Raw genomic sequence first — 13,638 nt, 5'->3', positions numbered from 1 at the left:
AGGTTCGCAATGATCAGGGAGGAGGAGCCAACCCAAACATACAACAGGCTCAAGACCCTGGTCAACAAAATAAGGAGCTATGGAAGCACGAGATGGACGGACCACGACGTCGTTCGGCTAATGCTAAGGTCCTTCACTGTCCTTGATCCTCATCTTGTAAACTCTATTCGTGAAAATCCTAGGTATACCAAGATGACGCCCGAGAAAATACTTGGGAAGTTTGTGAGCGGGCGAATGATGATCAAGGAGGCGAGATATGTTGATGAGGCGCTAAATGGCCCAATCCATGAGCCTCAAACCGTTGCTCTCAAAGCAACAAGTAGCAGGGAGGCGCTACCTAGCAAGGTGGCACAAGTTGAGGCAGCCGGGCTTAACGAGGAAGAAATGGCCCTCATCATCAAGCGCTTTAAGATGACGCTTAAAGGAAGAAAGGAGCACCCAAACAAGAGCAAGACGAAGGGAAAGCGCTCCTGCTTCAAGTGTGGTAAGTATGGTCATTTTATAGCAAATTGTCCCGATAATACTAATGACCAGGAGCAAGAGAAAGGCGGGAAGAAGGAAAAGAAGAAGGCCTACAAGAAGGCGAAGGGCGAGGCACATCTCGGCAAAGAGTGGGACTCGGAGTGTTCGTCGTCCGACTCCGACTATGAGGGACTCGCCGCGTCGGCCTTCAACAAATCGTCGCTCTTCCCCAACGAGCGCTACACGTGCCTAATGGCAAAAGAAAAGAAGGTGATCACTAGAGAAACTCCTAAGTACTTTACTTCTAGTGATGAGGACTCTAGTGATGACGAAATTGATTACACTAGCTTGTTTAAAGGATTAGATTGAGCAAAAGTAGAAAAGATCAATGAATTGATTGATGCTCTAAACTAAAAGGATAGACTTTTAGAAAAGCAAGAGGATCTTTTATATGAAGAACATGATAAATTTGTAAGTGTGCAAAAGTCTCTTGCTTTAGAAGTTAAAAGAAATGAAATGCTTTCATGTGAAATTTCTGCTTGTCATGAGACTATTTCTAGTTTAAAGAGCATTAATGATGATTTAAATGCTAAATTAGTAGAAGCAAATAAGACTAGTTCTCATGTGGAACATGTAGTAATTTGCAATAGGTGTAAGGATTTTAATGTTGATGCTTGCAATGAACATTTAATTTCCATTTCTAAATTAAATGATGAAGTAGCTAGTCTTAATGCCCAACTTAAGACTAGCAAAAATGATTTTGATAAACTAAAATTTGCAAGGGATGCCTACACTAGTGGTAGACACACCTCTATTAAGGATGGGCTTGGCTTTCGAAGGGAAGCTAAGAACTTAACAAGTCATAAGGCTCCCATCTCCGCCAAGGAGAAAGGGAAGGCCCCTATGGCTAATAGTGTTCATAAAAATCATGCTTTCTTGTATCATGATAGGAAATATTCTAGGAATGTTCATTATAATAGGAGTTATAATGCCTTTGACTCTCATGCCATGATTGCTTCAAGTTCAAACTTTAATGATAGATCTAGGAGGAATTCTGTGTCTCATGCTCCTAGGAAAGTGTATAATGGATCTACCACTGTTTTTCATGCTTGCAATGCTAAATTTATTCTTTCATGTAAAAATAAAAGGTGATTGCTAAAAAGGTGGGAGCCAAATGCAAGGGAGACAAGACTTGCATTTGGGTCCCTAAGGCTATTGTAACTAACCTTGTAGGACCCAACAAGAGTTGGGTACCTAAAACCCAAGCCTAATTTGCCTTGCAGGTTTATGCATCCGGGGGCTCAAGCTGGATTATCGACAACGGATGCACAAACCACATGACAGGGGAGAAGAAGATGTTCACCTCCTACGTCAAGAACAAAGATTCCTAAGACTCAATCATATTCGGTGACGGGAATCAAGGCAAGGTTAAAGGACTAGGAAAAATAGCTATTTCTTCCGAGCATTCCATTTCTAATGTGTTTTTAGTAGAATCGCTCGGATATAACTTATTGTCCGTTAGTCAATTATGTAATATGGGTTACAACTGCTTATTTACAAATGTAGATGTGTCTGTCTTTAGAAGAAGTGATGGTTCATTAGCTTTTAAGGGTGTACTAGACGACAAACTCTATTTAGTTGATTTTTCGAAGGAGGAAGCCGGTCTAGATGCATGCTTAATTGCTAAGACTAGCATGGGTTGGCTGTGGCATCGCCGTCTAGCACACGCTGGGATGAAGAACCTTCACAAGCTTCTAAAGGGAGAACATGTGTTAGGACTAACAAATGTAACTTTCGAAAAAGATAGACCTTGTGCAGCTTGTCAAGCAGCTAAATAGGTGGGAAGAGCTCATCACAACAAGAATGTGATGACTACATCAAGACCTCTGGAGCCACTGCATATGGACCTCTTCGGACCCGTTGCCTACTTTAGCGTCGGGGGAAGTAGGTATGGTCTTGTTGTTGTTGATGATTTTTCCCGCTTCACTTGGGTATTCTTTTTGCAGGATAAATCAGAAACCCAAGGGACCCTCAAGCGCTTTCTAAGGCGAGCTCAAAACGAATTTGAGCTAAAGGTGAAAAAGATTAGAAGCGACAATAGGTCCGAGTTCAAGAACCTGCAAGTGGAGGAGTTTCTTGAGGAGGAAGGAATCAAGCACAAGTTCTCCGCTCCCTACACACCACAACAAAACGGTGTGGTAGAGAGGAAGAACAGGACGCTTATAGACATGGCGAGGACGATGCTTGGAGAATTCAAGATGCCCAAGCGGTTTTGGTCGGAAGCTGTGAACACGGCTTGCCACACCATAAACCGGGTCTACCTTCATCGCCTCCTCAAGAAGACGTCATACGAGCTACTAACCGGTAACAAACCCAACGTTTCGTATTTTTGAGTTTTTGGGAGTAAATGCTACATTCTGGTGAAGAAAGGTAGAAATTCAAAATTTACTCCCAAAGCTGTAGAAGGGTTTCTGTTAGGTTATGACTCAAATACAAAGGCGTATAGAGTCTTCAACAAATCATCGGGTTTGGTTGAAATCTCTAGCGACGTTGTATTTGATGAGACTAATGGCTCTCCAAGAGAGCAAGTTGATCTTGATGATGTAGATGAGGATGATGTTCCAACGGACGCGATTCGTACCATGGCGATTGGAGACGTGCGACCATAGGAACACAAGGAGCAAGATCAACCTTCTTCCTCAACAACGGTGCACCCCCAACTCAAGATGATGAACAGGTTCCTCAAGAAGAGGCGTGTGATCAAGGGGGAGCACAGGATGTCCAAGTTGAGGAGGAAGAAGTACCACAGGCCCCTCCAACTCAAGTTCGAGCGATGATTCAAAGGAATCATCCCGTCGACCAGATTTTGGGTGACACTAGTAAGGGAGTAACCACTCGCTCTAGATTAGCCAATTTTTGTGAGCATTACTCATTTGTCTCTTCTATTGAGCCTTTCAGGGTAGAAGAGGCCTTGCTAGATCTGGACTGGGTGTTGGCCATGCAGGAAGAACTCAACAACTTCAAACGAAATGAAGTTTGGACACTGGTGCCACGTCCCAAGCAAAACGTTGTGGGAACCAAGTGGGTGTTCCGCAACAAACAGGACGAGCACGGGGTGGTGACAAGGAACACGGCTCGACTTGTGGCAAAAGGTTATGCCCAAGTCACAGGTTTGGACTTTGAGGAGACTTTCGCTCCTATGGCTAGGCTAGAGTCGATTCGTATTTTGTTAGCCTATTGAGAGCACCTAGAGGGGGGGGGGTGAATAGGTGATCCTGTAAAAACTTAAACTTATAGCCACAAAACTTAGATTAAGCGTTAGCACAGTAATTGCCAAGTGGCTAGAGAGAACTCAAAACACGATAACCACAAGAAAGCAATCACAGAGTTGACACGGTGGTTATCCCGTGGTTCGGCCAAGTACAAAACTTGCCTACTCCACGTTGTGGCGTCCCAACGGACGAGAGTTGCACTCAACTCCTCTCAAGTGATCCAATGATCAACTTGAATACCACGGTGTTTTTCTTTCCTTTGATCTTTTCCCGTTTGCGAGGAATCTCCACAACTTGGAGTCTCTCGCCCTTACAATTGAGTTCACAAAGAAATACGGAGTAAGGTGGGAATGAGCAACGCACACAAGACTCGAAAATCAGAGCAACAACACGCACACAAGTCGCAACAAGAGCTCGCAACGCAACACAAAGAGTTCACAACTCCACAAGAGCTCTATATGCTATCACAATGAAACGAATGCGTGAGATTGATGTCTTGGTGCTTAGAAGAGTTGTAGGAATGCTTGGTGTGCTCCTCCATGCGCCTAGGGGTCCCTTTTATAGCCCCAAGGCAGCTAGGAGCCGTTGAGAATAAATCTGGAAGGCCATCCTTGCCTTCTGTCGTCGGGTGCACCGGACAGTCCGGTGCACACCGGACACTGTCCGGTGCCCGATTTGTTTCCATAAACAGCGCAGCCGACCGTTGCTGCCTGTTGCAGATCTGGGAGCCGTTGGCGCACCGGACAGTCCGGTGCACACCGGACAGTCCGGTGCCCCCTTCCGACCGTTGGCTCGGCCACGTGTCCTACGCAGATCGCGCGGCCGACCGTTGGCCCAGCCGACCGTTGGCTCACCGGACAGTCCGGTGCACACCGGACAGTCCGGTGAATTATAGCCGTACGCCGTCGGCAAGTTCCCGAGAGCGGGCAGTTCGCGCCGAGTGAGTCTGGCGCACCGGACACTGTCCGGTGCACACCGGACAGTCCGGTGCTCCAGACCGAGCTAGGTCTTGGCTGTACACAGCCAAGCTATTTGCACCGCTTCTCTTTTCTTCTACTTTCTGTTTCCAACACTTAGACAATTATATTAGTACACAAAACGAATGTACTAAGGCTTAGAAACGTACCTTTACTTGTGATTTGCACTTTGTTCATCCATGGGCATAGATTTACATTTAAGCACTTGTGTTGGCACCCAATCACCAAAATACTTAGAAATGGCCCAAGGGCACATTTCCCTTTCAATCTCCCCCTTTTTGGTGATTTATGCCAACACAACATAAAGCAGCAAGAACAAGTGCAATATCACTTCAAATAAAATGAGTTTTATTTTGAATCGAATTTGGCATATATGGATCATCCTTTGCCACCACTTGGTTTGTTTTTGTAAATCAAACTCAAATCTTTCTCTCTAAGTCAAACACACATGTTGAAGCATAAAGAGAGTCATTCCAAAAGAGATTGATCAAAGATTTCAAAAACTCCCCCTTTTTCCTATAATCACTACTTCTCCCCACAAGAAGCCAACTTTTGACAAGAGATACAATAAAAGAGTTTTGACAAAACAAAAGCTCTATTCTACTATTTCCAAAATCTCTCAAGTGGTAGCTGATCCATTTATCACTTTGGCCTTTATTTTCTCCCCCTTTGGCATCAAGCACCCAAACGGGATCAATCTTGGCCCTTTAACCCCATTGCCTCACAAAAATCTTCAATTAAGATCAAATGGCAATAAGAGTTCATGAGATGAACTTGGAATTAGTTACCCTCTCATCGGAGTGCAGTGGAAGTCTTTCATGGTCCAAGTCCACCTTTTCCCTTTCAATTCTCCTTCGAGACTAAGTCAAACAAACTCAAGCATATGGTTAGTCTCAAAGGGTCAAGTTGTAACACATCTCCCCCTAAAACTGTGCATCACTTTGCAACGGACTTGTGAGGTCCAGGGAGTGTTTGTACAACTTGAGCACCACAATAAACAACAAAATGCAGAAGGAACATGATCAAAGGCATAAACACATGTATGCTACAATTCAATCCAAGTTCCGCGAATCTAAGACGTTTAGCTCACTACGCAACCTGCAAAAGGTCTTCTCATCTAGAGGCTTGGTAAAGATATCGGCTAGCTGGTTCTCGGTGCTAACATGAAACACTTCGATATCTCCCTTTTGCTGGTGGTCTCTCAAAAAGTGATGCCGGATGTCTATGTGCTTTGTGCGGCTGTGTTCAACAGGATTTTCCGCCATGCGGATAGCACTCTCATTATCACATAGGAGTGGGACTTTGCTCAGATTGTAGCCAAAGTCCCTGAGGGTTTGCCTCATCCAAAGTAGTTGCGCGCAACACTGTCCTGCGGCAACATACTCGGCCTCAGCGGTGGATAGGGCAACGGAGGTTTGTTTCTTAGATTTCCACGACACCAGGGACCTTCCTAAGAATTGGCACGTCCCCGATGTACTCTTCCTATCGACCTTACATCCAGCATAATCGGAGTCTGAATATCCAATCAGGTCAAAGGTAGACCCCTTTGGATACCAGAGCCCGAGGCAAGGCGTAGCAACTAAATATCTAAGGATTCGCTTCACCGCCACTAAGTGACACTCCTTAGGATCGGATTGAAATCTAGCACACATGCATACGCTAAGCATAATATCCGGTCTACTAGCACATAAGTAAAGTAATGACCCTATCATTGACCGGTATGCTTTTTGATCAACGGACTTACCTCCTTTGTTGAGGTCGGTGTGTCCGTCGGTTCCCATCGGTGTCTTTGCGGGCTTGGCGTCCTTCATCCCAAACCGCTTTAGCAGGTCCTGCGTGTACTTCGTTTGGGAGATGAAGGTGCCGTCCTTGAGTTGCTTTACTTGGAACCCAAGGAAGTAGTTCAACTCACCCATCATCGACATCTCGAATTTCTGCGTCATCACCCTGCTAAACTCTTCACAAGACTTTTTATTAGTAGAACCAAATATTATGTCATCGACATAAATTTGGCACACAAATAAATCACCATCGCATGTCTTTGTAAAAAGAGTTGGATCGGCTTTCCCGACCTTGAAGGCATTAGCAATTAAGAAATCTCTAAGGCATTCATACCATGCTCTTGGGGCTTGCTTAAGTCCATAGAGCGCCTTAGAGAGCTTACACACGTGGTCGGGGTACCGTTCATCCTCGAAGCCAGGGGGTTGCTCCACGTACACCTCCTCCTTGATTGGCCCGTTGAGGAAAGCGCTCTTCACATCCATTTGGAACAACCTGAAAGAATGGTGAGCGGCATATGCTAGCAAGATACGAATTGATTCTAGCCTAGCCACAGGAGCAAATGTCTCCTCAAAGTCCAAACCTGCGACTTGGGCATAACCTTTTGCCACAAGTCGAGCCTTGTTCCTTGTCACCACCCCGTGCTCGTCTTGTTTGTTGCGGAACACCCACTTGGTTCCCACAACATTTTGCTTGGGACGAGGCACCAGTGTCCAAACTTCATTGCGCTTGAAGTTGTTTAACTCCTCTTGCATGGCCAACACCCAGTCCGGATCTAGCAAGGCCTCTTCTACCCTGAAAGGCTCAATAGAAGAGACAAAGGAGTAATGCTCACAAAAATTAACTAATCGAGATCGAGTAGTTACTCCCTTGCTAATGTCACCCAGAATTTGGTCGACGGGATGATCCCTTTGAATCATCGCTCGAACTTGGGTTGGAGGTGCCGGTTGCGCTTCTTCCTCCACCACAAGATCATCTTGTGCTCCCCCTTGATCACACGCCTCCTGTTGATGAACCTGTTCATCGTCTTGAGTTGGGGGATTCACCATAGTTGAGGAAGAAGGTTGATCTTGCTCTTCTTGTTCCTGTGGTCGCACATCACCAATCGCCATGGTTCGTATAGCGGCCGTCGGAACATCTTCTTCATCTACATCATCAAGATCAACAACTTGCTCTCTTGGAGAGCCATTAGTCTCATCAAATACAACGTCGCTAGAGACTTCAACCAAACCCGATGATTTGTTGAAGACTCTATACGCCTTTGTATTTGAGTCATAACCTAACAAAAACCCTTCTACAGCTTTGGGAGCAAATTTAGAATTTCTACCCTTCTTCACTAGAATGTAGCACTTGCTCCCAAATACACGAAAGTAAGATACATTGGGTTTGTTACCGGTTAGTAGTTCATACGACGTCTTCTTGAGGAGTCGGTGAAGGTAGACCCTGTTGATGGCGTGGCAAGCCGTGTTCACGGCTTCCGACCAAAACCGCTCGGGGGTCTTAAATTCTCCAAGCATCGTCCTCGCCATGTCGATTAGCGTCCTGTTCTTCCTCTCTACCACACCATTTTGTTGTGGTGTGTAGGGAGCGGAGAACTCGTGCTTGATCCCTTCCTCCTCAAGAAACTCTTCCACTTGAAGGTTCTTGAACTCGGACCCGTTGTCGCTCCTTATCTTCTTCACCTTGAGCTCAAACTCATTTTGAGCTCTCCTGAGGAAGCGCTTGAGGGTCCCTTGGGTTTCAGACTTATCCTGCAAAAAGAACACCCAAGTGAAGCGGGAAAAGTCATCAACAATTACTAGACCATACTTACTTCCTCCTATACTCAGATAGGCGACGGGTCCGAAGAGGTCCATATGCAGCAGCTCCAGGGGTCTTGAAGTGGTCATCACATTCTTGCTGTGATGTGCTCCTCCCACTTGTTTACCTGCCTGACAAGCTGCACAAGGTCTATCTTTTTCGAATTTTACATTAGTCAATCCTATCACGTGTTCTCCCTTTAGAAGTTTGTGAAGGTTCTTCATCCCCACATGTGCCAAGCGGCGATGCCACAGCCAGCCCATGCAAGTCTTAGCTATTAAGCATGCATCTAGACCGGCCTCTTCTTTTGCAAAATCAACTAAGTAAAGCTTGCCGTCTAATACACCCTTAAAAGCTAGTGAATCATCACTTCTTCTAAAGACAGACACATCTACATTAGTAAATAGACAGTTATACCCCATGTTGCACAATTGACTAACAGATAGTAAATTGTAACCAAGAGACTCTACTAAAAACACATTGGAAATAGAATGCTCATTGGAAATTGCAATTTTACCTAACCCTTTTACCTTGCCTTGATTCCCATCACCGAATATGATTGAATCTTGGGAATCTTTATTCTTGACGTAGGAGGTGAACATTTTCTTCTCCCCCGTCATATGGTTTGTGCATCCGCTGTCGATAATCCAGCTTGAACCCCCGGATGCATAAACCTGCAAGGCAATTTTAGGCTTGGGTTTTAGGTACCCAACTCATGTTGGGTCCTACAAGGTTAGCACAAATCTTCTTAGGGACCCAAATGCAAGTTTTATCACCTTTGCATTTAGCCCCTAACTTCCTAGCAATTACCTTTCTATTCTTTCTACAAATTGCAAAGGAAGCATTCAAAGCATGATATATTGTAGAAAATTCATTTACTACTTTCCTAGGAGCATGACTAACATTCTTTCTAGGCACATGATAAATAGCATTTCTCCTAGACATATTTCTACCATGCTTATAAGAAGAGCTAGAAGCAATCATGTGATGAGAATCAAAATCATCATAAGCATTATAACCCCTATAAGCACTTCTAGGTTGTCTTCTATCATGATATAAAAAGGCATGGTTCTTTTTAGTGCTACCAGCCATAGGAGCCTTCCCTTTCTCCTTGGCGGAGATGGGAGCCTTATGGCTTGTTAAGTTCTTGACTTCCCTCTTGAAGCCAAGCCCATCCTTAATTGAGGGGTGTCTACCAACCGTGTAGGCATCCCTAGCAAATTTTAGTTTATCAAAATCGCTTTTGCTAGTCTTAAGTTGGGCATTAAGACTAGCTACCTCTTCATTTAATTTTGAAATGTAATCTAGGTGTTCACTATAAACATCAATGTTAATATCTTTACACCTGGTGCACGCTACAACATTTTCTACACAAGAGGTGGATTTACTAGCAATCTCTAACTTAGCATTCAAATCATCATTAATGCTCTTTAATTTGGAAATCATATCATGGCAAGAAGATAATTCACAAGAAAGCAATTCATTTCTTTTAACTTCTAGAGCATGAGATCTTTGAGCTTCTACAAATTTATCATGTTCTTCATACAATAAATCCTCTTGCTTTTCTAAAAGTATGTTCTTCTCATTTAGAGCATCAATCAACTCATTAATTTTATCTACTTTAGTTCTATCCAATCCCTTGAACAAACTAGAGTAATCTATTTCATCATCACTAGACTCACTATCACTGGAAGAATCATAAGTGACATTGTCTTGATTACATACCCTCTTTTCCCTTGCCATAAGGCATGTATGACGCTCGTTGGGGAAGAGGGTTGATTTGCTGAAGGCGGTGGCGGCGAGTCCTTCATTGTCGGAGTCGGAAGAGGAGCAATCCGAGTCCCACTCCTTGCCTAGATGCGCCTCGCCCTTTGCCTTCTTATAATGCTTCTTCTTCTCCCTCTTGTTCCCTTGGTCCTGATCACTATCATTGTCGGGACAGTTAGCAATAAAATGACCAAGCTTACCGCATTTGAAGCATGAGCGCTTCCCCTTTGTCTTGGTCTTGCTTGGCTGCCCCTTGTGACCCTTTAGTACCGTCTTGAAGCGTTTAATGATGAGAGCCATCTCTTCATCATTCAGTCCGACCGCCTCAATTTGTGCCACCTTGCTAGGTAGCGCCTCCTTGCTTCTTGTTGCTTTGAGAGCAAAAGGTTGCGGCTCGTTGATTGGACCGTTTAGAGCGTCGTCGACGTATCTCGCCTCCTTGATCATCATCCGCCCGCTTACGAATTTTCCGAGTACCTCCTCGGGCGTCATCTTCGTGTACCTGGGATTCTCACGAATATTGTTTACGAGATGAGGATCAAGAACGGTAAAGGACCTTAGCATTAGGCGGACGACGTCGTGGTCCGTCCATCGCGTGCTTCCATAGCTCCTTATCTTGTTGACAAGGGTCTTGAGCCGGTTGTATGTCTGGGTTGGCTCCTCCCCCCTTATCATAGCGAATCTCCCAAGTTCGCCTTCCACCAATTCCATTTTGGTGAGCATGGTGACGTCGTTGCCCTCGTGAGAGATCTTGAGGGTGTCCCATATCTGCTTGGCATTGTCCAAGCCGCTCACCTTATTGTACTCTTCCCTGCACAAAGATGCTAAGAGAACAGTAGTAGCTTGTGCATTTTTATGAATTTGTTCATTAATAAACATAGGGCTATCCGAGCTATCAAATTGCATTCCACTCTCTACAATCTCCCATATGCTAGGATGGAGAGAGAACAAGTGAGTACGCATTTTGTGGCTCCAAAATCCGTAGTCCTCTCCATCAAAGTGAGGGGGCTTGCCAAGTGGAATGGGGAGCAAATGCGAATTTGAACTTTGCGGAATACGAGAGTAGTCAAAAGAAAAGTTCGAATTAACCGGTTTCCTTTTCTCGTAGTCGTTGTGGTCGTCGTCCTTTTGGGAAGAAGAGGATTCGTCGCTGTCGTAGTAGACGATCTCCTTGATGCGCCTTGTCTTCTTCTTCTTCCCATCTTTTCGCTTGTGTCTTGAACCCAAGTCGGTAGACTTGTCATTCTTCGGTTCGTTGAAGATGGACTCCTTCTCGTTGTTGTCGACCACCATCCCCTTTCCCTTAGGATCCATCTCTTCGGGCGATTAGTCCCTTTCTTGAAGAGAACTGCTTTGATACCAATTGAGAGCACCTAGAGGGGGGGGGGGGGTGAATAGGTGATCCTGTAAAAACTTAAACTTATAGCCACAAAACTTAGATTAAGCGTTAGCACAGTAATTGCCAAGTGGCTAGAGAGAACTCAAAACACGATAACCACAAGAAAGCAATCACAGAGTTGACACGGTGGTTATCCCGTGGTTCGGCCAAGTACAAAACTTGCCTACTCCACGTTGTGGCGTCCCAACGGACGAGAGTTGCACTCAACTCCTCTCAAGTGATCCAATGATCAACTTGAATACCACGGTGTTTTTCTTTCCTTTGATCTTTTCCCGTTTGCGAGGAATCTCCACAACTTGGAGTCTCTCGCCCTTACAATTGAGTTCACAAAGAAATACGGAGTAAGGTGGGAATGAGCAACGCACACAAGACTCGAAAATCAGAGCAACAACACGCACACAAGTCGCAACAAGAGCTCGCAACGCAACACAAAGAGTTCACAACTCCACAAGAGCTCTATATGCTATCACAATGAAACGAATGCGTGAGATTGATGTCTTGGTGCTTAGAAGAGTTGTAGGAATGCTTGGTGTGCTCCTCCATGCGCCTAGGGGTCCCTTTTATAGCCCCAAGGCAGCTAGGAGCCGTTGAGAATAAATCTGGAAGGCCATCCTTGCCTTCTGTCGTCGGGTGCACCGGACAGTCCGGTGCACACCGGACACTGTCCGGTGCCCGATTTGTTTCCATAAACAGCGCAGCCGACCGCTGCTGCCTGTTGCAGATCTGGGAGCCGTTGGCGCACCGGACAGTCCGGTGCACACCGGACAGTCCGGTGCCCCCCTTCCGACCGTTGGCTCGGCCACGTGTCCTGCGTAGATCGCGCGGCCGACCGTTGGCCCAGCCGACCGTTGGCTCACCGGACAGTCCGGTGCACACCGGACAGTCCGGTGAATTATAGCCGTACGCCGTCGGCAAGTTCCCGAGAGCGGGCAGTTCGCGCCGAGTGAGTCTGGCGCACCGGACACTGTCCGGTGCACACCGGACAGTCCGGTGCTCCAGACCGAGCTAGGTCTTGGCTGTACACAGCCAAGCTATTTGCACCGCTTCTCTTTTCTTCTACTTTCTGTTTCCAACACTTAGACAATTATATTAGTACACAAAACGAATGTACTAAGGCTTAGAAACGTACCTTTACTTGTGATTTGCACTTTGTTCATCCATGGGCATAGATTTACATTTAAGCACTTGTGTTGGCACCCAATCACCAAAATACTTAGAAATGGCCCAAGGGCACATTTCCCTTTCACCTATGCCGCTCACCATTCTTTCAGGTTGTTCCAAATGGACGTGAAGAGCACTTTCCTCAACGAGCCAATCAAGGAGGAGGTGTACGTGGAGCAACCCCCTGGCTTTGAGGATGAACGGTACCCCGACCACGTGTGTAAGCTCTCTAAGGCGCTCTATGGACTTAAGCAAGCCCCAAGAGCTTGGTATGAATGCCTTAGAGACTTTTTAATTGCTAATGCTTTCAAGGTTGGGAAAGCCGATCTAACTCTTTTCACTAAGACTTGTGACGGTGATCTATTTGTGTGCCAAATTTATGTCGATGACATAATATTTGGTTCTACTAACCAAAAGTCTTGTGAAGAGTTTAGCAGGGTGATGACTCAGAAATTCGAGATGTCTATGATGGGAGAGTTGAACTACTTCCTTAGGTTCCAAGTGAAGCAACTTAAGGACGGCACCTTCATCTCTCAAACAAAGTATACGCAAGATTTGCTCAAGCGTTTTGGGATGAAGGACGCCAAGCCCGCAAAGACTCCAATGGGAACCGACGGACATGTCGACCTCAACAAAAGAGGTAAGTCCATTGATCAAAAGGCATACCGGTCTATGATAGGGTCTTTACTTTATTTATGTGCTAGTAGACCAGATATTATGCTTAGCGTATGCATGTGTGCTAGATTTCAATCCGACCCAAGGGAGTGTCACCTTGTGGCCGTTAAGCGAATTCTTAGATATTTAGTTGCTATGCCTTGCTTCGGGATCTGGTATCCAAAGGGGTCTACCTTTGACTTGATTGGATACTCAGATTCCGACTATGCTGGATGTAAGGTCGATAGGAAGAGTACATCAGGGACGTGCCAATTCCTAGGAAGGTCCCTGGTGTCCTGGAGTTCTAAGAAACAAACTTCGGTTGCCCTATCCACCGCTGAGGCCGAGTACGTTGCCGCAGGACAGT

The sequence above is a fragment of the Zea mays genome, chromosome 9 (genome assembly GCF_902167145.1).
Source record: "Zea mays cultivar B73 chromosome 9, Zm-B73-REFERENCE-NAM-5.0, whole genome shotgun sequence".
NCBI lineage: Eukaryota > Viridiplantae > Streptophyta > Magnoliopsida > Poales > Poaceae > Zea > Zea mays.
The sequence above is the reverse complement of the archived record's forward strand: the minus strand, read 5'-3'. Positions refer to the sequence as shown.